General features: G+C 37.6%; 1 protein-coding gene across 5 annotated transcripts in view; it reads right to left on the reverse strand.

Moving 5' to 3' along the window:
- The window catches only part of Gigyf2 (GRB10 interacting GYF protein 2), a 127,325-nt gene extending 103,188 nt beyond the window's left edge, over positions 1-24,137 (reverse strand). For 3 of the 5 annotated variants that reach the window (XM_076865492.1, XM_076865491.1, XM_076865487.1), the window contains exons 1-2: positions 24,066-24,125; positions 18,512-18,575 (exon numbers count right to left, since the gene is read on the reverse strand). The gene's annotated coding sequence lies outside the window, so the exon portion shown is untranslated. Of the gene's footprint in view, positions 1-18,511; positions 18,576-20,322; positions 20,386-24,065 lie in introns of all 5 variants that reach the window. The other 2 variants (XM_076865488.1, XM_076865489.1) reach the window with 2 other exon arrangements.
- Positions 24,138-25,389: the final 1,252 nt, after the last annotated feature.

Below are 25,389 nucleotides of genomic sequence, written 5' to 3' on the forward strand. Positions count from 1 at the left end.
TGTACTCATGCCATTCCTTTCCCACAGAAATCAACCCACCCTCCCTCAGAATAGTCTTGCAAAACCAAGAATCCATTCAAACTACCTACTCCATAAAATATTTCCCAAAGTAGAAAAAGTACTGCTCCCTCTGGAAAAGAAAAGTCTAAAACAGGATTCAGAAACAGAATAGAATATGTAAGATTTAATACTTGGGATGAGGAACTTTTCATATCTATATTAAAAAGCCTAAGAAGCAGCAGAAAATAGAAACTAATTTGGAGGGGAAGGACTTTGAGTATGGTTTTGGAAAAAATAAATGTGAAGTGCCTGACAAGATGTCCAAAAGACCTTGAACTCTGGAGTTGAGCTAGGATAGGGAGACACACATATTTGGAAATTAATCCAGAAAGTTACAATAAAAAATTCAATGAGGGGGCTGGGGATGTGGCTCAAGCGGTAATGCGCTCGCCTGGCATGCATGGGGTACTGGGTTCGATCCTCAGCACCACATAGAAATAAAATAAAGATGTTGTGTCCACCGAAAACTGAAAAATAAATATTTTTTTAAAAAATTCAATGAGGTTACCCCAAAGCAGAATCAAGACGGGACTAACACAAGGGACAAGATCCAAACATCATGTACAAAATGTACAAAAGAATACAAGAAAGAGAAAGGCATATGGTTAGATACCCAGTTCAATTTTTTTTTTTTTTTTTTTGGATACCAGGAATTGAACTCAGGGGCACTCAACCACTGAGCCATATCCCCAGTCCTATTCTGTATTTTATTTAGAGACAGGGTCTCACTGTGTTGCTTAGCACCTCACCATTGCTGAGGCTGGCTTTGAACTCACGATTCTCCGGTCTCAGCCTCCGGAGGCACTGGGATTACAGGCATGCGCCACCAGTTCAAACTTTTGACTTAAACTTCTAACTTAAACTCAACTTCACTGACTCCAGATTTCTACTGAAGGTACCTCAGATATACTGCTCTCACTGTACCTTTAACACTATATCTACAACACAACACATATTAACCTCCAAAAAGTTAATGATCACTATGTTAACAGCCTAGAAAGTGTCCCTCCATGTTTCTATTCACATTCAAACATACATTCACATATATGTGGTAGGGCAATTAGCTATCTGCTTATACAAAACTAGAATCATACCACCTACTTTTTTTCAGAAGCATGCATTTCTCTCAGTAAACAGATACAGAATTAAGCCATGTATTTTGAAAGCCATATGAAGTTCCACAGAAATTGATAATTTCCAATTTCTTGCTTTTATTAACAATGCTATAATAAACAATCTTTTATACTTATGCTTTCACTATTGGAAAGATTTCCAAAACTCATGGTTTACTCAAAATAATACACAAGTATGATTTCTTTGGAGACAATCATTCAAAGGTCACAACAGTGAATTCAACATAATACACACTGTTCATTTAATACAGTACTTTAAGTTTCATATTGTTATTCTTGTGGTGGAATTTTTGGGGGGGATGGGCAGTGCTGGAGATGAAACCCAGGGCTTCACACATACAAGGCAATCCTGAGCTATACTTCTCAGCCTCATTCTGCTATTTTTATTTAACTTTTCATTTAACAAACTGCTAGGTTTTAAGATTTTTTTTAAAGATAGAACTCCATACTATACTAGTGTTTTGATTCATTCAGAATGATAACAGTAGTTACATATAGTACCCATTAAAATATATGCTAAATTGAACACAGGGGAGCAAGCTGTAATCCCAGCTACTCCAGAGACTGAGGAAGGAAGATCCCAAATTTGAGGCCAGCCTGGGCCTCAACTTAGCAAGACCCTGTCTGAAGATCAAAAGCGTTGGAGATGTAGCTCAGTGGTAGAATGCCTCTGCATTTAACCCGGTGTCATTTAAAAAAAAAAAAAAAGTTAAACAAAGTTCAGACCCAGATTACATGAACATACTCTATACTAAAGGTTTAAAGGGAATTGGGGATGGAGATGTAAAGCTTAGTGCCCCATCTGTGAGATCCAAGCTTAATTCTCAATGCCACCAAAAAAAAAAAAAAAAAAAGGCAAGGTAGATGGACTATTAAGACAACTTTAGTGTTCAAAAGTTTGCTGAAAAAACACATGTGAACAAACTACATGCAAACAAGTCAGTTTTCAAAAATAAGAAGTCTGGTGCTTCTTAACTTCCTTCCTCGAGTATGAAAATATGCCCAACTGGTCACTGTTCCTTTGAATGGACTAATACATCTTAAAGAATAAAACTTCAAAAAACTAAAACAAGAAAGATATTTATATTGCAAAATGACATTGGTATACAAATTCATTAAATACCTACCAAAAAAAGTGCCAGTATCTGCTGAGCCCTGAGGACACAGGGGCATTGCACTCAAGGAACAAGAGCTCTCCAGAGGGAAAACCAACTCAAGGCCAAGGGAAAAGGGCCAGGAAAGGCTTTAGTGAAAGTGACAGAAGGAACAGAAAATGAAGTCTAAGAACCAGAAGAGCAGAGACTGAGTCCAAGCAATACAAGCAATTCACTTTTATAACAGCTTACCTAAAACAACAAACTACAGGATCTAGGACTGCAGAGGTCTGCAACAACGGGGAGCCAGGCCTGAAACTTTTCTTGAGCGTGTCTAGGCTGACAATTTATATTGATGTTTACTTAACTGTATGTACTGTGTCACCATATGAACAGTGAGCTTTAACTCTTATATGTTTGGCATTTTAAGACAGTTAAATAAGGACCAATTTATCATTTTACAACTAGGAACTTCCTAAACAGAAGACTAATCTAACAGATCATTTTTAACCTGAAAACATATTAAAATAGAGGGTTTTTTTTTTCTGAAAAGTATGTATATTCATGTTCCTAAATATACAACAAAAATTTTTGTGGAAGAATGCATTTAAAAAAAACATAAATACCTCTGTGAGAGGGACTGTTGGGATGAGTGGAAGAGCATTTGCCTAGCATGTGTGAGGTCCTGGATTGAATCTCCACTATAGCAAGAAGAAAAGAAAAAAGAAAAAAAAAAAAAAAGCTAGAGAGGGGATGGTATAATGGAATGAACAAGATTTGTTTCCTATTAGACAATCTCTTGTACTTTTAGACTTCTTGTCACATATACCTTCAAACAAATTTTAAACTAGTAAAATTCCATCAATATTACTAATAAGGGGCTGGGATTGTAGCTAAGCAGTAGAGCGCTCACCTAGCATGTGTGAGGTCCTGGGTTCGATCCTCAGCACTACATAAAAATAAGTAAATAAAATAAAGGCATTGTGTCCAACTACACCTAAAAAATAAATATTTTTAAAAATATATTACTAATAATAAAACAAAACACCCTGACTGATTTCCTACAGTAAAATTTTATCAGATTTAAATGCTATTAGATAGCAGCAAAAAGAGCAAACTATTTGCAAGATCCTAAATTCTCAAGGATTATTGGAACTCTTATTTTCTTTATACTTTGCATTTTCTGATTTTTCAATAAAGAGCATTGAGAAATAAGACACACTCCCATCTAATTTATTTTTTAAATTCCAAACTATAAAAGGTTGCAAGTCATTACTATTACAGGCCACCTAAAGGGACAGAGGATCCCTGTCCTGACCTCTTTTCTAAAAATCTTTATAACGAGGTCCCATTTTTTTTCTACAAAATAACACACTTCACATATAGGAATTTATAAGGTTAGGTTTTTCTATAAAAAAAAAAAAAAACCTATATTTTCTTTGATTCAATATAAAAAAATCTAATGAATTCTGGTAACATTTTCTGGTTATCTCTAACCAGATTAATGAACAACATAAATTTTGGCAATCCCCGGCATCAAGATACCAGTCTCCTAAATAAGTAACTAAATAAAAGGGAAATAATTACAATGTTATAAGCACTAAACTATGTAAAATAAGCTCTGGGAATATTGGGAAACCTTCTAAAATAAAATGGAGTAACACTTAAAAAGGTGTTTAGTTATAATAGCTGCTAGCATTCCCTGAGAACTATGTACTTACTAAGAGTTCAAAGTGATTTTATTTATTCTTTTAAATTTGAGATAGATTTTTGGCCCCATTTCGTAGATGACAAAATAGGGCACAGAAAAGTTAAGCAGTTTGCCCAGTGTTAAACCCATATAACAAGGACTCCAAAAATTAAAGCTACAAAGAATGAGACAAAGTCAATAAGGGTAAGGTGGAGAGAAGGCAGTGGATGGAATGCTAAACAAAACAGAACTTAAGTTCTTTGGGGCAGTAAACTGTGGAAAGAGGCTAAAAAACAAAAGGTTGGTAAAGCAGGGCTAAGATCACAGAATTCTTTGTATTTTATATCTCAAGGACAATGGAAGGCTATGAAAAAACTTGGGCAGGAAAGTGTCTGAGATGAAAACTATACTTCAGAAAGATCACCAGGGATAACCTGGAGAATGAATTAGCAAGAACTAAAAGGAAAGGAAGAATATTTTAAAATGCCATCAGTAATCACTGAAGTAATCACATCTTGAAATGGTTTGGCTTATGATTTTTCGATTTTATAATAGTACAAGTTATTTCCATTCAGTAGGAATTATACTTTTAAATTTTGAATTTTTACCTTTTCCCAGACAAATCTTGCCATACCGGACTAGTAAACTAGTTTGTAGTCAGCCACAGAATTATGAGGGAAAACAAGTGATACCCTACAGTATACTGTATTGCCAAGTTATAATATTCAGTATAATGTATGCTAAATGCACTTTAAACTTAAAATATTTTCAACACAAAGTGGGTTTATTAGGATAAAGCACCATCAAAAGTCAAGATCCATCTGCCAGTAGAGGAGAAAAGGGTAAAGTCTTTACTGATATGTAAAGACAGCAGTTAAGCTGTCTTTAATAATTTAAGGGCTGGGGATGTGGCTCACACGGTAGCGCACTCGTCTGGCATGTGTGCGGCCCGGGTTCGATCCTCAGCACCACATACAAACAAAGATGGTGTGTCCGCCGAGAACTAAAAAATAAATATTAAAAAATTCTCTCTCTCTCTCCCCCCCACTCTCTCTTAAAAAAAAGAATTTAAGCATTTAAGGCAAGTTACATAATACAGAGAATATAATTATATATATTTTAAAATACATTGTTTATTTATATAAATATGCCCTAAAATATTAATATTTCCATCTGAATGGTGGAATTATGAGTAACCTTCCTAGTAAGTTTCTAATCTGTGTGCATAAGAAAGATAGCACTGGTAAGAAACACTGAACACAGAAACATTCAAATTTTAAAATTTCTAAATCAAAAAAGACTGAAAAGTCTTCATTCTTCAAAAGGGGACACTTGTGACTTTTAAGAATAGTTGTAAGAGTGGGGGGTAAGGAGGTAAAGTCAGACTGTAGTAGGGTGAGTAGGCTGGGTGAGGAAGGGAAGATCACAAATGTAGTCAACTCTTTCAAACATTTTAGCTGTAAGCTGGACACAGTGCCATACACAATTCCAGCAATTTGGGAAACTGAGGCAAGAAATTCAAAGCAGGCCTTGGCAACTCAGAATAAAAAATAAAAAGGGCAAAAGGATGTGGCTCAGTGATACAGCACCCCTAGGTTCAATCTCCAGTACAGAGAGGCAGTGAGAGGAGGAATCTTAGCTGTAAAAGAGTGAAGAGAAAGAGTAGAAACAAAATTTTCCATACTTTAAAATACCCACTAAAAAAGAACTAGTAGAATCAAAAGATAAAGAAACAACTTAGCAAAACAAATATTATATATATATGTCTTTGAGAAGGCACAAAAGAGGAAGATTTCAGAGAATAAATAGGGAAAAACAACAACAAAAACAAAAAACCTTTAATCCTATCCAATTGTGATAAAAGAAAGTAGATCTAAATGACACGATTTCCTCCAGAGTTATTTTCATGGGAGGTTTTTGGTGGGAAGGGAATCACATTTGATGGCCTGAATTTTTCTAGAGAAGTGAATGACAGAGAAGATGACAAATAATAGGGTTTGAATGAAGAAGATAACTGCTTCCCTACAAGAGTGTGGGGTTGTTTTTTTTTTTGTTGTTGTTGTTGTTGTTGTTGAATTTAAGAATGCTTAGTTTATTTTAAAAAATAATAATAACAAAAAACAATACAGAGTTCCCTCAATTTCCCCTAATGTTCATACTTAAAGAACCATAGTACAAGCAAGACCCTTGTCTGTAATCCCAGCAACTCAAGAGTCTGAGGCAGGAGAACTGTAAGTTTGAAATAAGTTTCAGCAACCTAGTGAGGCCCTAAGCAATTAGGCCCAGTCTCAAAAAACAAAAAGAACAGAGGATGTAGTTCAGTGGTAAAGCATCTTGGATCAATCCCCATTATCCCAAAGTGGGGGCAGGGGGACAGACACAGACAGACGGGGGGACACCACCCATTCATCAAAACTAAAGAGACCAACATTGGTACATCACTATAAACTCCAGAGTTTTGTTTTGTTTTGTTTTACTAAGATTTCACCAGTTTTCCCAACCATGTTCTTGCTGTGTATCAGAATCCAATCTAGGATCCTCAAGGAGATCCCAGTCAAGATAGAGCACCTACTTGCAAGGTGGTAGGCTTCTCTCTCCAATTTAGCAGCCTAGGTATAGGACAGAGAGGGCTAACAAAACTAAATATGGGTTAAGGTTTTGTCAGCACAGTAAGAAGAATAAAAGATCAAAGCAGAAGCTTTTGAGAGGCTGAGGCAGGAGGATCAAGAGTTCAAAGCCAGGCTCAGCAACAGCGAGGAGCTAAGCAACTCAGTGAGACCCTGTCCCTAAATAAAATTCAAAATAGGGCTGGGGATGTGGCTCAGTTGCTGAGTGCTCCTGAGTTCAATTCCTGGAACCAAAAAGGAAAAAAAAAAAAAAAAGCAAAGCAAAGAGGATAGCAAAATTGTGACTTAGGAATCAAGGGGAAGAAAGTAAAAACAGAAGTTGACATGTGAGATTCTGATAATGTCAAAAAGGTATACTAGGAATAAAAATGAAGCACCTGTCCATAGGAAAACCTACAGAAAATCTCAGAGGAAAAAGGCAAAATTACCAGGGGAAGATGAGCTTAAGAAGGCCTGAAAATGTCTTATGAATAGCTTACTACAATGTAGCTGTTCAACAAAAAATGACATTTCAGAGAATTCAATATAAAGTCTTAAAAAAGGCTAGATGAAGAGAAGAAACTGTGGTATGAGGGTAAGACAACAACAAAGGATGAATAACCAGAAAGACTATCATTCCAGACAATGACAGGCAGAGACAGGAACACAAGGCATATAGGAATTAGCAGGCCCCAAGGATTCTGGGAGAACTTGTCCTAGTACCTTTGAAAGACAAAAATCACTCACACCTTTGAGGAAGAGTCAGAGAAGGACGGAAAATGCTTCTGAGAGAAACTAGGCAAAATATTCTCATAGTTCTGAGACTGTCTTAGATAGCTTATCCTTAAGATATCTTAGCATATCTTTCTCATGCTGAAACCAACTATGACAGAGTAGAAGACAAGGCTCTCATCTCCCTCCTGTGGTCTTTTCTCACCTGTAGATATCCTAGTTTTAAAGATAAGGACTTCAAACAGAGGCCTCTCAACAAATTTTAAAGAATTGGCTTAAAGAGACCAGAAACAGCTGGGGGCAAAGGCACACACCTATAATCCCTGCAAGGCTGAGGCAGGAGTATGACAAGTTCAAGGTCAGCCCCAACAATTTAGCAAGGACCTAAGGAACTTAGTGACACCCTGTCTCAAAAACTAAAAAGGCTAGGAATGTGGCCCAGTTGTAAAGCACACCTGAGTTCAATACCCAGTATCGAAGGAAAAAAAGACCTGAGAGAATATTTCTATGTGACAACTATTTCTGACCCTGGCCATTACTCAAAATTCCTTGTAAGTGAATTCAAGTAATCTAATCCTTATACAATTATCAGGAAATCTGTCTTCTTCAATAAACTGCACCCTTGTACTTGATAATGTTATGTAGTCTGATCCTTCTGTCAACTCTGAAAAGACTGTGAGCTAAATTTACCCCTTACTATTGGTTACTTTATCTCTGATTATTAGGATAATTATTTTTACTTTTCTATTGTTTTCTTTTCTATTGTTTTCCTAGCTTCCTCATCTTTGTTAGGCTCTTCTTTGGAACTTCAACTATCACTCTGTACTTATAAGCACATTTTCAAAGAAGGAGAAAGAGAAGAAATCAATCTTATTGCTGGGTTTACAACAAAGAGAAGACAGACTCTGGTCTCTCATCTACCTTAAGAAGAGAACAGAGGAGCTAGATGACGTGTGGGTTCAGGTAATCACTATCAACATGAAGGAGCTGCAGATCTATGTGTTAAGTTTCAGCTTAACGAACACACAGCAAGGAGAAGACAAAACAGATGCAGAATCAAAATATGGCACAGTGTCTAATGGTTCAACTTCAAAAGTATTCCCTAATACTGACTCCTGGAAGTCTTGATAGACTGATTAGCTACCACCAGTGTTTCACTAACGATTCCATATGTATGATTCCATATGTGATGTTCAAGAATTTGTAAAATAATCAGTGGTCACAGATGTCTGAAAAGTGCTCTCGATGGAAGTAGGGACTACAAACAAAGAATAGGAAACCTTTTGGGGTGCTAGAAATGTTCACTATATAAAAATGGTGATAACAGAGGTATACACAAAAGCCAGAATTTATCAAACTATATACTTCAGATTTATGCACGTTTACTATATTTTAATCCTCAATTTTCTTTTTTTGGTGCCAGAGATTGAACCCAAGGGTGCTTACCCACTGAGACATATCTCCAGCCTTTTGATTTTGAGACAGGGTCTTTTAAATTGCTGAGGCTGGTCTCTAATTTGCAATCCTCCTATCCGCCTTCTGAGTCACTAAGACTGAAGACATGTGCCACTGCACTCAGCTCAATTATTTTTTAAAAAGGTTAAATTAGGTGATAAATGGTTTATCTATTTTTTTTAATATTTATTTTTTTTTTTTTTTTAGTTTTCGGCGGACACATCTTTGTTTGTATGTGGTGCTGAGGATGGAACCTGGGCCGCACGCATGCCAGGCGAGCGCGCTACCGCTTGAGCCACATCCCCAGCCCCATATATGATTTATCTAGAATAGTACAATTAAATATATTCAGTGATCATGAAACTAAACTATTTTAAATGCAAATTTTCTGATAACATAATTTAATTCCCTATTTAAATTTTCCCATAAAATTAATACCACCACTTTGAGAAAATAACCTTCAAATCTGTTTTTATTTTTAAACATGGTGTCATTTTTTTAATACCTTTATTCTGTTTATTTATTTACTTAATTTTATATGGTTCTGTGGATCAAATCCAATGCCTCACAAGTCCTAGGCAAGTTGTTATACCACTGAGCCACAACCCCAGCCCAATTTGCCAGTTCTTTAAGACCATTAACAAGGACTCAGAACACATTTTCTCATACTTCAGAAAAGAACTAAGTAAAAAGATGAAAAGAAAAGGTCCAAACATGAAGGAGAATCACATACACCACATCACTAGAAAAAGTAGAATATTCACTCAACAGAATACAGATACAATAATGTTTCTACAAAAAAATAAATTAATTAATTAATTAATTTAAAAAAAAATAATGTTTATACAGAGTGTAATTAGTTATTATACTTATGCCAAAATAAGACAAAGAGAACACAAGATCAAGATATATTAGTGAGCCAGGTGTAGTGGCACATGCCTATAATCCCAGTAGCTCAGGAGGCTGAGGCAGGAGGATCACAAAGGTCAAAGCCAGCCTCAGAAACTTAGCGAGGCCCTAACCAACTTAGGGAGACCCTGTCTCAAAATAAAAAATAAAAAGGGCTAGGGCTGGGGATGTGGTTCAGTGGTTATGTGCCGTGGGTTCAATTCCTGGTATCAGAAAAAGAAAAAAGAAAAAAAGAGAGAGAAATATTAGTGAGAGTAATGATTTTTTTCCTCCACTTTCATAACCTGCAATAATATTCTTGAATTACTTTATAACAAAATGTTTTTAATTACCATAAAAAGCATATGCCTGGTCTATTAAGAAATACTTATACAGCCCCAAAATAAACATCATAGAAAGTTACAGAAAGTTAAATATTCTTTTCAACATTAATTCAGTTTAAAAAAAAAAAAAAAAATGGGTGGTACTGGGAATAACCCAAAATGCTTTACCACTGAGCCACATCCCCAGGACGTTTTTTTATTTTGAGACAGGGTCTTGCTACGCTCCTAAGGACTTTCCTAAGTTGCTGAGGCTGACCTTGAACTTGCCATCCTACTGCCTCAGCCTCCCAAGTTGCTGGGATTACAAGGCCATGTGCTACTGTATCCAGCTTAAAAAAAAAAAAAAAAAAAAATTAATGAAATAAAACAAATTTTTAATGAAAAAATAAGACTCAGGAGAGGTGTCCAAGCAACTTGAGATGCTAAGGCAGGAGGTGAGAGCATCAATCACAAGTAAGGTCAGCCTCAGCAATTTAAGGAGACACTACCTCAAAATAATAATATAAAAAAGGTTGGCAAGATACCCAGTGGTAGAACACAACTGGGTTCAATCCCCAGTACTATTAAGTAAATAAATAAATGAATTCTCCTATTATAGCAAATATTATTAACATATCATTAATATGTAAACATTTTAATAACAAATTATGTTAACACATTTTACTAATTACAAAATTCTATGAAGTAAAATTAGGCTTGAATTATTCACTTTATTATTAAACACTTAATCCAAGGAACTAAAAACAAAGAATTTTTTTTTCCAGAAAGTCCCCAAAAATCCAAGGAAGAATCTACATATCAGGCCCACACGTTGTATCTAAAATTATTCTTATAGGATTATCTTTTTAAAAATTACAGATGTTCGGATAACTTCTCCTTATCCTAAAAGGAATGTAAATTCCTAATTTGTAAGATTGTGGCAAATACTGCAACCTAGTAAAACTCAGAACCATTACCCATACTATAAAACCAAAGTCAACTTTATGCCTAATATTCCAAAAATCAAGATCAATGTAAACATTCACCCACAAATATATGGATAAACAAATACTGTAATAGTCTTAACTTGGAGTACTCTTGGCATTTAAAAAAAAGCAAACTATCAATATAAGCAACATGGATGAATCACAGACATTACACTAGGCAAAAGAACCCAGACACAGAAAAGATACATACTGGATGACTCGGAATGATTCTGTTTACGTAAAATTCTAGAAGAGACAAAACTAATCTAGTTCCAGAAAATAGATTATTAGCAGGGGAAAGGACTACAAAAAATTGGAGAAAATTCCTGGGGGGATGAGAGGTTATTTTAATTGAAGTGACGATTACACAACTATATATATTTGTCCAAACTTATCAAAATGTACACTTAACATATATACTTAAAATGAAGGCCTTTCATCATATGTAAATTATACCTCAAAAAAGTTAATTTTTATAAAGACTACGCTGGGTTGGGAATACAGCTCAAAGGTAGAGTGATGGCCTAGCATATGCAAGGCTGTGGGTTGATCTCCCAGTACCACCTAAATAAATAAATAAATAAATGGATGGAAAAAGGCTAAGCTTATTGAAAATGAATAGACTCCCCCTCAAAATAAAACAAAGTTTAAAATTCAGTTCTGCAAGAGCACAGGTGGAATACAGTGGACAAAACATGATAGAGTATCAATGCTAATGACGCAATCAAAGTCAACATGGATGGTGACAGGTCATGTTGACAGTATGTGCTCTTGATATGAGGTGATATAAATGGCTCTTTACATCCTCTGTGATTTTTCTTCTAAAACCCACAATTCCAGTCTAACCCTGAAAAAAAAAAAAAAAATCACTCTTCAAGAAGCATTCTACAAAAATACTTGACTGGTAATTCTTTAACTTGTCAAGATAATCAAAAATAAGAGAAATCATCAGAGCTAAATGGTGCCTGAAGAGACAGGACTAGACTAATATAGTATTCCTGAACAGGGTCCTGAAACAGAAAAGTACACTAGGTATAACCAAGGAAATGTGAATAAATGATGAATCCTGGTTAATAACAATGTATCAGTACTGGTTTAGTAACTATAACAATGTACCACAGTAACATGTTAATTTCAGAAAATTCTTTGTACTATCTCCTCAATTTTCTATATATCTAAAATAGTTTAAAAAAATAAAGCCTATTATAAAAACAAAGAAACCTAAGCTGTAATAAAAAGTTCTTTTACATTTAAAAAAAAATACAATTCCTTGGTAATATTTGTCCTATCTCCAGTGCCAACAGACACACATGGCATAGCTACAGTACTCAACAGTGGAGATTAATAGGACAGTTCCATCATAGCTGTAATTCTGGTGAACACTGCTGGTATAAGTTATTTTTAAAAGAATTATAACTGATCACCACTTCCACAGATCACAATCTGCCAGCACTAAAAAACCCTCCATGAGGGCTGCAGATGCAGCAGTGGTAGAGTGCATGCTAAGTATATGCTAGGCCCTGGTCAACTCCCAGCACCAAAAAAAAAAAAAAAAAAACAATTAATTTAAAAATGTTTTAAACACTCAATGATATGTTTACTCCTATTTGAAACAATTTTTAAATCATTTTTAAAACGCAATGTAACGTGTAAATATAACACTGAGAACTATTCAAAGCACCCGTTCACAAAGTATAGCCTGTGGACCTACAGACTCTGTTTCAGATCATTTTCAATGTCAAAAATCATATTCACATCAAGGGTCAAGGGCAGTGACACACAGCAATAATCCCAGCAACTCAGGAGGCTGAAGAAGAAGGATGTTAAGTTGGAGACCAGCCTAGGCAATTTAGTGAGACGCTGTCTAAAAATTTTAAAAAGACTGAGGGTATAGCTCTGTGCACTTGTCTAGCATGCTCCAGGTCCTGGGTTTGAGGTCCTGGGTTCCATTCCCAGTATTGCAAAAAATACATTAAAAAATTGGAATTCTGGAAAACTTTTATTTACCACCAGCAGATTCGCGGTTTTCCAGTACTTAGATTCTTAATAATTTAAAAGCTTTTCTGATGAGTACTGATATTAAAGTATTTTGACACTATATAAAATAGGCACTCAATATACAAGACTAATGAATTTTAAGATTAGAGCACAAAAAAAAGAAAATTACTGATGTACTTCAGATTTCACAGTGCAACAAACCTTTAAAACACTGCTACAGCTGAGCATGATGGCACATGCCTGTAATCCCAGCATCTCAGCCAGACTCCATCTTTAAATAAAACCTAAAAAGGGCTAGGGATGTGGCTCAGTGTTTAAGTGCCCCAGGATTCACTTCCTGATACCCGCCCCCCCCCCCAAAAAAACCCTACTGTTTATCCAATTTTATCCTAATATCAAAGGATACACACAATTATCTGACAAAGCTGCTAAGATACTCCTTTTTCAACTACATACCAAACTCATAAGGATGATTTGTCTTCATAGAGCTCAATTAAATGAACAGACTAAATAACAGGCAGATATGTGAACCAAGCTGCCTTGTATAAAACCAGACATAAAAACAATTTACAAAGGCAAAACAATGACATTCTTCTCACCTGATTTTTTAGAAAGGTTTTAGAAAATAGGTATTGTTCATTTAAAAATGCCTTTGTTAACCTACGAGTTTATTATCTTTAAATGAATCAATTGTTTTAAATTTATCAAGATATGGGCTGGGGATGTGGCTCAAGTGGTAGGGCTCTCGCCTGGCATGCGTGTGGCCCAGGTTCGATCCTCAGCACCACATACAAACAAAGATGTTGTGTCCGCCAAATATTAAAAAATAAATATTAAAATTCTCTCTCAGGGGCTGGGGATGTGGCTCAAGCGGTGGCGTGCTCGCCTGGCATGCGTGCGGCCCGGGTTCGAACCTCAGCACCACATACAAACAAAGATGTTGTGTCCGCCAATAAATAAATATTAAAAAAATTTTAAAAAAAAATAATAAAATAAAATAAAATTCTCTCTCTCTCTCTTTAAAATAAATAAATAAAAATAAATTTATCAAGATAAATACAGACAGATGTAACTAAAAAAACAAAAATTCTTTGGGGTTCTTTGATAACTTTTTAGAGCATTAAGGGATCCTCCTGTGATTTGAATGTGTCTCCCAAAGTTTTGAAACAATCCCAGTCCAAAAGTATTGAGAGGTGGGGCCTATTACAGGCGATTAGGTTACAAGGGCTCTGCTGTCATGATTGGATTAATGTTAGGCTGGAAGTTGGTCAGTTATTGTTGTGCGTTTAGCCCCTTATTACTTGCTCACTCTTTCACTCTTTCATTGCATCATGGATGATGCAGACTGCAGGCCTACACCAGATGCTAGCACCAGACTTCCCAGACTCTAGAACCACGAGCTAAATAAATTCACTGTTCATTATAAATTATCCAGTTTCAGATATTCTATCATAACAACAGAGAATGGAGTAAAGCAGTTCCTAAGATCAAAAAGTTAAAGAGTTGGAGATGAAGCTCGGTGGTAGAGTACCTGCCTACCATGCATGACTCCAAGTTCAATCTCCACACACAAAAAAAAAAAAAAAAAAGAAAGAAAGAAAAAGAAAAAAGTTACATCTGCCTCAGAGGAAGAGGGAAAAAACAGCAAGAAAAATAAATTAATAAATTAAAACAAACACACACAGCATATCAAGGAGCATAAAATATCACACAAGGACACCAAGATCCAAACATGACACTTCCTTAAGAAATATGTAGGGTTTTAAATTGCATTTTTTCCAAGAACAGAAGGACTTCACACTTTGAATTTGATTATGTGACTCTCCCACTAAACTGTAAGCCTCATAAAGGCATGATAAAATGTTTTCCCCACCATTAGGGCTAGCCCAGCACCCAGCACAAAGCAAACACTCAAATATTTGTTGTATTAAAAAAATGTTTAAAAAGATCTGCAAAAAGGGCCAGGGTGGGGCTGGGGATGTGGCTCAAGCAGTTTCGTGCTCGCCTGGCATGTGTGCGGCCTGGGTTCGATCCTCAGCACCACATACAAAGATGTTATGTCCACCGAAAACTAAAAAATAAAAATATCAAAAATTCTCTCTCTCTCTCAAATAAATAAATAAATAAAATAAAGATATTGTGTCCATCTATACCTAAAAAAAAAATACTTAAAAAATAAAACACAATCTAACTGAAATTGACTTTAAAAAAAAAAAAAAAAGGGCCAGGGGTGTAGTTCAGTGGTAGAGCATTTGCCTAGCACATGTGAGGCACTGGGTTCAATCCTCAGCACCTAATAGAAATAAATAAAGTTATCGTGTCCATCTTCAACTAAAAAAAAAAAAAAAACTACAAACAGAACCCACTGACTTAACTATTCAAAACTTCTAAATATAAAATTTTACAATAAAAATTTACCTATCTACATAGTAATAACAATCATAAAAACTACCATGCGCTGAGAGCCTATTTATTATATGCCAGGCATTGTACTGGGCACTTTAGATTTTTTAATTCCCATGACAACCATGGGGTATACTTTACAGGTAGAAAGGTAAGGCTGTAAGAGGTTAACTTATCTATAATTATGTGAAATAAGTAACAGAAAATTAAAACTATATCTTTGCTCAAAAACATTCACGCCTTTTACCACCTATTGATATGGGGCTTAATACTGCTTGGTTACCTTTCTTTCTACTTCTTGGCAATTTTTACTAGAACCTGTTTTGTGAAAAGTCACTTTTTTCCTCCTTTTCCCAGTCTTCTACTCTGTTCCCCGTCCCCAAATTCCCACCCCTTTACATCATTCAATTAAGCAATATATTAAGCCTACAACTGGAGATAAACGTATGTTCTTATAAAATACTATCAGAAACCTCATTAAGAATGGTGAGAGCTGAGGATGTAGCTCAGTTGGTAGAGTGCTTGTCTAGCATGCACAAGGCCCTGAGCTCAATCCCCAGCACCAAAAAAAAAAGGTGAAAACTCTGTAAAAGTCTAAGGAAAAGTATAAGTTTCCAGAACACAAATTAAAGCTCTCTGACCCACTGGTCTTGCAAGATGGCTTCACATCCAGTTACACAGAGTACACATGGCCATGGTTTGGGAATCCTTTCCCAAGGAACTGATCATGAGAGTCCCTGGAAATCTCCATCTCATCAAGATCTGTGCCATGATACTAATTAGAAAGCACTAAACCTTCAGCAACTTACCGAGACCCTGACTCAAATTCTTCAAATACAGGCTGGGGATGTGGCTCAGTGGTTAAGAGCCCCTGGGTTTAATCCCAAGGAGGGAGGGAGGGAAGGAGGGAGGGAAGAAGGGAGGGAAGGAAGGGAGGAATAATTGGGGCTGGGATTGTGGCTCAGGGGAAGAGTGTTTGCCTAGCATGTGTGAAGCACTAGGTTCGATTCTCAGCACCACATACAAATAAATAAATAAAATTTAAAAAAAAAAGAAAGTACTAAGATGGTATGTATGGCTGTCAATTCCTTGTCAGTTTCTACAACCAAAGGACCTATGCTAAAGAAAACAGAGCTCCCAAGACTTCCTCCAGGTCCAGGAGAACTTGAATAAACAGAGCTTTGTCTCCAAAGAACGTCCTGGCTACTAAAGATCACCCTGTTACCATTACTATCATTGTCCCTATGGTTTCCGAACAATATGTAAGTATTTCTCTTTCCCCCCTCTCTTTTAGTGAAAAGATAAAGAGTAAAATTAGCAAAAGTGAACTATTCTAGGAAAAATTACAATGCCATGTTATCTGATAATCTCACCACAAGCCAATGTTTTCCAGAGAGGAATACTCAGTTTATAAAAGTTTTACACAGAGTATGTTGAAATAATGTCTTAACTCAATGTCTAGATTTAAGAAAAATGCACAATTTGAGAAAAGACTCTTTAAAAAAAAAATAGCTAGCTGCAATTTATTAAAAAAAAAACATCCTGAATGAGAAAAAAAAAAAAGTATCAGGGCTGGCTCAGGGTAGAGTGCTCACCTAGTGCAAGTGAGGTACTTACTAGGTTAAATCCTCAGCAACATATAAAAATAAATAAAAATCAAGGCACTGTGTCCACCTACAACTAAAATCTATACACTTATAAAAAAAGGTATCAGAGGAAGTCACATACATGGCCTGACATTAGACATATCACTCAAAATCACTTTTACAGTGATATGGGCTTTGTATAGTCCTAGCTAGGCTTTGCATGGAAAAATCTAGATATCTGAATATTAACAAAAGTTAAATAATCTTACTTATTATTTTACTTATTTCTTAAGAAAGATACTACCAGTATATAAAAGCTACAAACACAAACAAAAAAGACTTCAAATAATTCCAATAAAAAAAATTTACAGCTGGGCACAATGGCACACACCTCTTATCCCAGTGACTCAGAGGATGACACAAGAGGACCACAAGTTTTAGGCCAGCCTGGACAATTTAGCAAGATCCTACTTCAAAAAATAAAAAGGGCTGGAGATTTAACAAGTGGTAGAGTGCCCTTGGGTTCAATCCCCAGTACTGCAAAAAACAAAAACATCTGTTTAAAAAAAATGAATCGAGGAGCCGGGCATAGTGGCGCATGCCTGTAATCACAGTAGCTCAGGAGGCTGAGGCAGGAGGATGGTGAGTTCAAAGCCAGCCTCAACAATTTAGTGAGGCTCTAAGCAACTTAGCAAGATGCTGTCTCTAAATAAAATATAAAAAGAGATGGGGATGTGGCTCAGTGGTTAAGCACCCCTGGGTTCAATCCTGTGACCAAAAAAAAAAAAAAAAAAAAAGTCTAGAAGAGCTTCTAGGTGAATCTGCCTAGAATAGCCATTGCTCTACCTTCTCTAAGAACCAGCAGAAAACTGAACCAAGTACAACCAATCAAATCTTCCTTCCCAGGAATTTAAAATTTAGACACTGAGCTAACAATCAATTGGCTAGTGGCACTAGACCTTAGGTTCATCTGTGGCTCCAGGAATGAAGCAGCTATTTTCTTCCACTTATTTGTTAAAGCATAAAAGGCCAGACTACAGAAAGACAACTAAGGCAAGACAAAGAGACAAAGGATACTTCTAAACAACTGGGAGTAAAATGCTATCTATACTATCTTGGTTCCTGAATACATCCCAATTTCTGGTTCACATGAAGCCAACTATTCTTGGGTTCTTTCATGATAACTCGGCCCCTCAGCACTCCTGACCCAAAAGCATGCCTCTTCCTGTTTCCAGCTAGCAAAAAAATCATTAACAGTTTAAAATGCAAATTCACACCAGGATCAATGTAGAAACACTATGTTATTCTTACAGTTCATAAAGGATATAAGAGGTACCACAAAAGAAATTTCTAATCACTAATCATAACCTCAGGAAAAATAACGGAAACCTAATATAGCAAAAATCAACTTTTGAGCACAAGGATTTAACTCTGTGGTAGAGCACCTGTCAGAGTACTTGCCTAGTATGCACAATGCCCTGGGTTCTATCCCCAGCACCACACACACACACACATCACCTATTAAGCCCTCAACTTTCAGCTCCCCTTCCAGCTTACCTGTTCAAAAGTTCTGCTGGTTCACAGCAGGAGGTTTGAGCAGATTTTTCCGGCCCTTTTAACACTGTAAACAATAAAAGTATTAACGTAAATCATCTAGCAAAGTTTAAAAGTATAGCTTTTTGTCATGAATATATTTCACAGGAAATGGTTTTCAAACTTGGTTAAAATATTACAATCACCTGGTATGTTTATTATAAATTTGATTTCCTGCTGGGTCTGGAAAGCCTATAGTCCCAGCTACTAGAAGGTTGAGGCAGGAGGATTACTTAAGCTCAAGAGTACGAAATCAGTCTGATCAATACAGTGAGAGTCTCATCCCCAAGAAAAAGACAAAACAAAACAAAAAACTAGATTCCCTCATATCTGGAGACCTGGGTAACACTTGAGTAGAAATGAGAAGTAAATATTTTAAACAAAATTCCTAAATGATTCTAATGAAGCAAATGACTACCACTACAGGGCTTCAAGAAAATTATTATTATTGGGAGTTTCATTCAAAACCACATTATAGCCAGGCACAGTAGCACATTATCTGTAATCCCAGCGGATTAGGAGGCTAAAACAGAAGGATTGCAAATTCAAGGACAACCTCAGCAAATTGGAAGGGGCTAGTAATGGAGCTCAGTGGTAAAGTGACCCTGGGTTCAATCTCCAATACCTGCCCCTCCCAAAAAAAGCATCTATTATAGGGCTTTGATAATAATCTTTAAAGAATAGCTGATAGAAAATAAAGTAACATCATGGCCATATGCGAATAATCACTGAGCCCCCAGAAATCTGACTAGCGCCAACAAAATGTCCAAGGAACAAAGCTCCAGGTGCACTTCCAGCTCCAAAATTACAACATGCTTTTAATACTGTGTTGAGGCAGAATCTTAAAAATCCACAAGATGGTGATATTTCAAGTGACAAGGAATAGACTGAACCACAATAGCCTCAAGTGGTATCTTAGCTAAAATCAAGATGCTTTTAATACTATCAAAGAATAATTTAAAAAGTTGTTAATTTTATTAGCAGCAAGAAAGCAACTTGAGAAAGCCATTTCTACTTTTGATTGAATTTTGCAAAGTAGCCATATTATAATGGTCAACTATAGCCCTTGCATCCTACCTTTTTTAAGATAAAAAGAAAAAGGGGGGAGAACTAAATAAAAAAAACAAACTTCTACAGGCCTAACTCAAGAGAACAAGTTCCAGGTTATCTCCTATTGTAAATACAAATTAAGTTCAAGTTAATAAACCCTGTAACTAACAAGAAAATACAAAACTGAGTTCTTTATTTAATTACTTTTAAAAAATATGTAATACCTTATATTTTATAAATATATTCATAAAATAAAGTTTGTTCACTCAAAGGATTAGTCTCTTCATTTTTCTATTGCTACTCCTTTTCCCAACGTCACACTAAATTATGGGCAATTCATAAAAAATATAATTTTCCATTCCTACATAATTAATCTAGTATATTTCTCATTCATCTGAGAGTATGACAAAATAGAAAAAACAATAATCTGATCAAGAATACTGAACACTTCCCTAGCATGCATGAGGATCTGGGTTCAATCCCCAGAACCATAAAATAAATAAATAAGCTTATTCTTGAAATAAAAAATTCCTTTTATTTTTAAAGAGAGTAATTCTTCAGGGCATTAAAAATGAATGGAAACTCTAAAACTTTATCAGCATAAAATACTAGTAAGAGTCAAGGGGAGGGGAGGAAGAAAACCTTGGGTTCAGTCTTTTACAGCAATGATCAAAGAATGTTAAGGCAATTCAAAGTGTTAAAAGGAAAATGGACATTTAACTTGCCTCTATGACACCTGGATTAACACCAACATAGGCTGTAGATTCAACCTAATAAGACTGGTTCCACTATAGAATAAAACACAAAGTACGTAAAATTTAATCAGCAGGGACAAATAGAGATCTGCAAACAAACTCAGTTTTTGAAAATGACATCAAATATCTTTTTTAGAAGGGACAATAGGAATCTTTTCACCCAAAAAGGTTCTCTTAGACAGCAATCACTATCAATAGTATCATCTTCCAGTGTGAAGGTCAATAAAAAGAGAATAGACATTTGGAGTATTAAAATGCAGAGTCATGAGAACAAATGAACTGATTATGACATCAAAGTAATTAAAATTTGGAAATGTCATTTTGAAAATTCAAAAAAGGAACAAGAGGGAGAAAGGCAATTAGCTAAAACACTACCTCATCACTACCATCATTGACTATGTCCCCTTTTATCAAGGAGCTCCATTCACTCACTGACCTTGTTAATTCTGTCTTCACATGATTTTAAGGCAAACCCAATACAAATTATTTTTCATATAGGCAAAAAAAATCAGCAAAAACACTTCAACCCTGAAGTATTTAATTCTTCCAGTAAACTAAAATGAAAGGACATTTATCAACACTCAGGAATAAGAACATGGAGATAAACTAGAAGAAAATCAGTAAAAAAATTTTCCCCAGTCTATTAAATATTAATTTGAGAACTAGTCTTAAAGGTAAAAGGAATAAAAAATCAGCAAAAACAAGTTTTACATACGTGAAACACTATAAAGGAAATAAATACAAATTAGTGGGAGAGTCCCTGTGGTATTTACAACTAGACAAAACAGTACAGAATTAAAAGAAATTCTTTCCGGATCAGTTAAAAATAACCTGCATTAATATACTGATTCTACCTCATTATATTTCTTAATCACCTATGTCTAAACTTCAAAGGAAATCCTCATTACCCTATATTTTCAAATATTCTTCAATTTCCAAAGATCCCTTCCTACAAATTATTCCTTTCAAAACTGTTTCAAGGCAGTCTAGCATCAATCTCATTTTTAAAAAAGTCTTCTTTTTTAATTTTTTTTTTAATTTTTTAGTTGTAGATGGACATAACACCTTTATTTTTTATTTTTACATGGTTCCAGGGACCGAACCCAGTGCCTCATGCATGCTAGGCAAGTGCCGTACCACTGAGCCACAACCCCAGCCCTTAAGTCTTATTTTTGAGAAAAAAAAAATTCATTAACAATTTTCTAAAATATGTGAACATCCTGAATTTTTCCAAATGTGATTCACATTTGGAAATGCTGGTCTAAATCTCCAAATCTGATTTTCCTAAGAGTCACAGAAAAAAAGGAAAAATTCCAGGACAGCGAATGCCACATCTCATCTTTGTAAGAGAGATGGGTACACACACTGCCTCCAGCCTTCCAGTCTCCCTCCCACCTCTAGGTGAGCCTCAGTGCTTTGCCCAACTTGGTGTTTGTCTCAGGGTCTTTGTCCTTGCTGTCTCCAAGCCTGAAGCACTCTTGCCCTTGTCCCTTTTTTTTTTTTTAATATTTTATTTTTTAGTTTTCGACGGACACAACATCTTTGTTTGTATGTGGTACTGAGGATCAAACCCGGGCTGCACGCATGCCAGGAGAGCACGCTACCACTTAAGCCACATCCCCAGCCCTTGCCCTTGCCCTTTTACTTATTGAGGTCTTTCCACAAAAGTTAGCTTATCCATAAAGCCCCAGGGGACTCAACTTAAAATTAACCCCTCCCAACTCCCTATTATCCTATTTCCCTTTCTCATTTTTCTCCCACATCACTTACCACTATACAGATGGTCCCCAACTTAGAATACGGTCATCTTATGTCTTTTCAACTTCACTATGGTACAAAAGGCAATACCCATTCAATAGAAACCATTCTTTGAATTTTGATCTTTTCAAGAGCTAATGGTATGTGGTACAATACTCTCTGGCAATGCTGAACCTTGACAGTGAGCCACAACTAGCAGCATGCAATTATGAGGGTGATCAACCAGTGTAAACAACTAAGACTCTACAGTAGTCTATGTTGCTAAGTTGTGATGTGCACTGTTAAGTATGTTAAATGCATTTTTGACTCAAAGTATCTTCAACCTGGCGGGTTTATGGATATGTAACTTCATCCTTAAGTCAAGAAGCATATGTATATTTTAGCTAAGTTCATAATTATCTGTCTAGAAATTAGCTCCATGAATGTTGGGTCAGTTTTTTGCTCCCAGCACCCAAGAGTGTATCAAGTACTCAATATTTGTCAAATGAATGAATGAATATGAAACACATAGTGCCTTCTCCCTCACCAACCTCAAAACTCTAAAAGTGCTTTGTCAAGTAACAAAAGGGTGTGAAGGCTTTTCCTTTCTAGTGAATCACTGCCATCATCAGTGTTAAATGTCAAAGGATCATATGACATTTTCCCGATACATGCCACTTCTAAATTTTTTTTCTAATGTGCTCTTCTGATGTTAATATCTGATGTAAAAGAAATATACATATTCCAGCTTAAAGCAATCCAAAAGCTGCTACATTAACTGGTAAATCACGTAAAAACATCAATGAGAGAAAACATTTACATTCTAACCAAATCGGTCAAACTCTTCAAGACCAGAGCTGCAAATATTATAGGATGAAAGCTAATGTACAGAAAAGATGTCCAAAAACAAAATTGGGGTTGCTTTTTTCCCCCTAATCTAGGGAGTCACTGGAGTGAATCTAAGAGGGAAATACTACATAAAGACAGAGAATCTCCCCTCAGTACGACACTGCGAACCAAAACTCCCATAATCCAAGGTTCACAGCACGGGACAGGAAGCTTTTCACAGGTTCTAGTCCCTTACCTAATCCTCCGGTTAAATTAGCATACTTACCTTTCTTTCAGAGAAACTAGGTATGTTTAGGACCCGGGAAATGCAAAGCCACGTTATTTATCGCCAAACACGGTCATACAAACCTGCTTCTTCATACCCTCCTTCCCTGTCCATTTGATTTTTCCAGTCATAAAACTAAAGTGTCCAGAGTGGTTCGTGGGAAACTGCTTACAGTTAAGACTAATGCCCATTTCAACCTGAGGTGAACGTTCGGGTCCCCAAAGCTGCCACCGGCTCTACACGCCCAGCCTCGGTGCCGGGTTCCGATCATGGCTCCACCTTGCCTCGGGCCTGGTCCCGACCCAGTCCTCTCGCCAGGGAAGCAGTCTCCCGGTCCAGATGCTCCGCGGGGAAGGCCAGGGCACACCTCCCGGGGGCAGGTGCGGGCTGCAGGGCCGGCGGGAGCAGCTGTCCGGCCGCAGCAGCTGTTACCCGGGCACGCCGAAGCTGGGCGGGCGTCCGGCCCCGGGGAGCGGCGAGCGACAGCGAGCCCTCTGGCCTGGGCGAGCCGGCCTGGCGCTGCCCACCCCTCGCCTCCTCCCTTCCTCGGCTCCCCCCGCCATGCCACGGGTGCCCCGGCGGAGGGGCTGCCCGCTGCTGAGACGCGCCCGGGCCCGCCGGGCCCCTCGCCCGGAAGGAGGCTTCCTCCTGCCCCGCACCAGACCTGTCCCATCGCCTGACGCCCAGAGCCGCCACGGGCGCAGCCGGGGCGGCCTGTGGGTGTCCATGCGGCCCGGCCGGGTCGGGCAAAAGCGGCGGGGACGCGAGCGCGAGCGGAAGCCCTAGGCGGCCCGGGCCGCGGCGGCGGGGCCAGGGAGCGGAGGGCAGCCGGGCTGTGGAGCTAGACGGAGTCGCTGGTTACCTGCGGTCCCGGACAGGGAGTCTCTCAGAACCCAAGTCAGTCCTCAGCCTCAACAACACAAGATGGCCGACACGTCGCCACGCACGTCACGTGACAGCGCGCTCTCGGTCACGCCCCCTGACCCGCCCCCGTCCCGCCTCACTCCCGCCCCTCTTTCCAGCCTCCCACGACAGCCTTCCTTTCCGAAGCCGCCCACCCCTCTGCCCGAACACGCCCCTGCGCGAGACCCGGATGAAACGCTGACAGAGGGCGGGGCAGCACAGTGCGCAGGCGCTTGCTGGGCCACTTCCTGTCCTTGAGTTGAGTCCAGAGTTGGATCCTGGCCAGGGACCCTGTGACTTACTATCCTATGCACCCAATCCATGGCCAGTTTGCAATTCAAAAGTCTCCGAATAACTGAGGGACTGATCTTTCAAGCTAGAACTTTTCCGCAGCTTTTCGTCCAGCACTTTCCTGCCAGTTTATCATAGGCAATGGGGCAGTGACAAAAGCTGAAATTCAAAGCAATTTTATCTTTGAGGGAACTGGGAGTTCATTTTGAAGTGTTGGAAAACGACAGCTGGGAAGGACTTTAGAGCTCAGACTCCCGCCCAGTATCACTGGGCCTACAACCCTTTGCTTCAGTGCTCCGTTTTGGGGTAAAACACGGGACACCCAGCAATATTTGGAACATAAACTAAGAGGTTTTTTTTCCCAAAAATTCAAGTTTAACTGGCATCCCTGGTTGTGTGTGTGTGTGTGTGTGTGTGTGTGTTGTTGTTGTTGGCAGAGCTGAGGACTGCACCCAGGGCCTCATATATGCTACCGCTGAGCTATATCCCCAAGCCTGGGCATCCCATGTTTTGATTCGTTAAATCTGGTAACTTTACCCTTCCCATGTCATAATTCTTTCCTGTGCCATCTGTCTCTCCCTTTCTACAAGATCTTTCCCAACAACTTAAAAAAAAAAAAAATCCTCAAATTTATCTCCCATCTTAAAAATTTCCCTTCCAGCTACCTCTTTGTGCCTCTGATCCCTTTCATAGACAAACAAGCATGAAAGAGTTGTTTATATGCACTTCCAGTGCAATTTCTGTCCTTATCTATTATACACCTATAGCTTGCCATAAGAACACCACAATTTACAGATAGATTACTGGAGATTTTCGGTTCTCATCTTGAGTGCTCCTGTCTTCAGAGTGATTGACTACTTCCTTCTTTCTGAAATACTTTCTTCCCTTGACCCTTATATCCTTGCAGCTCAAAATGGCCCAACAGGATCATCATCATCACCTGGAAGAATGTTAGAAATGCAGAATTTCAAATGGACTCCTTACAGTCCCAT

Source organism: Callospermophilus lateralis, chromosome 9, assembly GCF_048772815.1.
Source record: "Callospermophilus lateralis isolate mCalLat2 chromosome 9, mCalLat2.hap1, whole genome shotgun sequence".
NCBI classification, from domain to species: Eukaryota; Metazoa; Chordata; class Mammalia; order Rodentia; family Sciuridae; genus Callospermophilus; species Callospermophilus lateralis.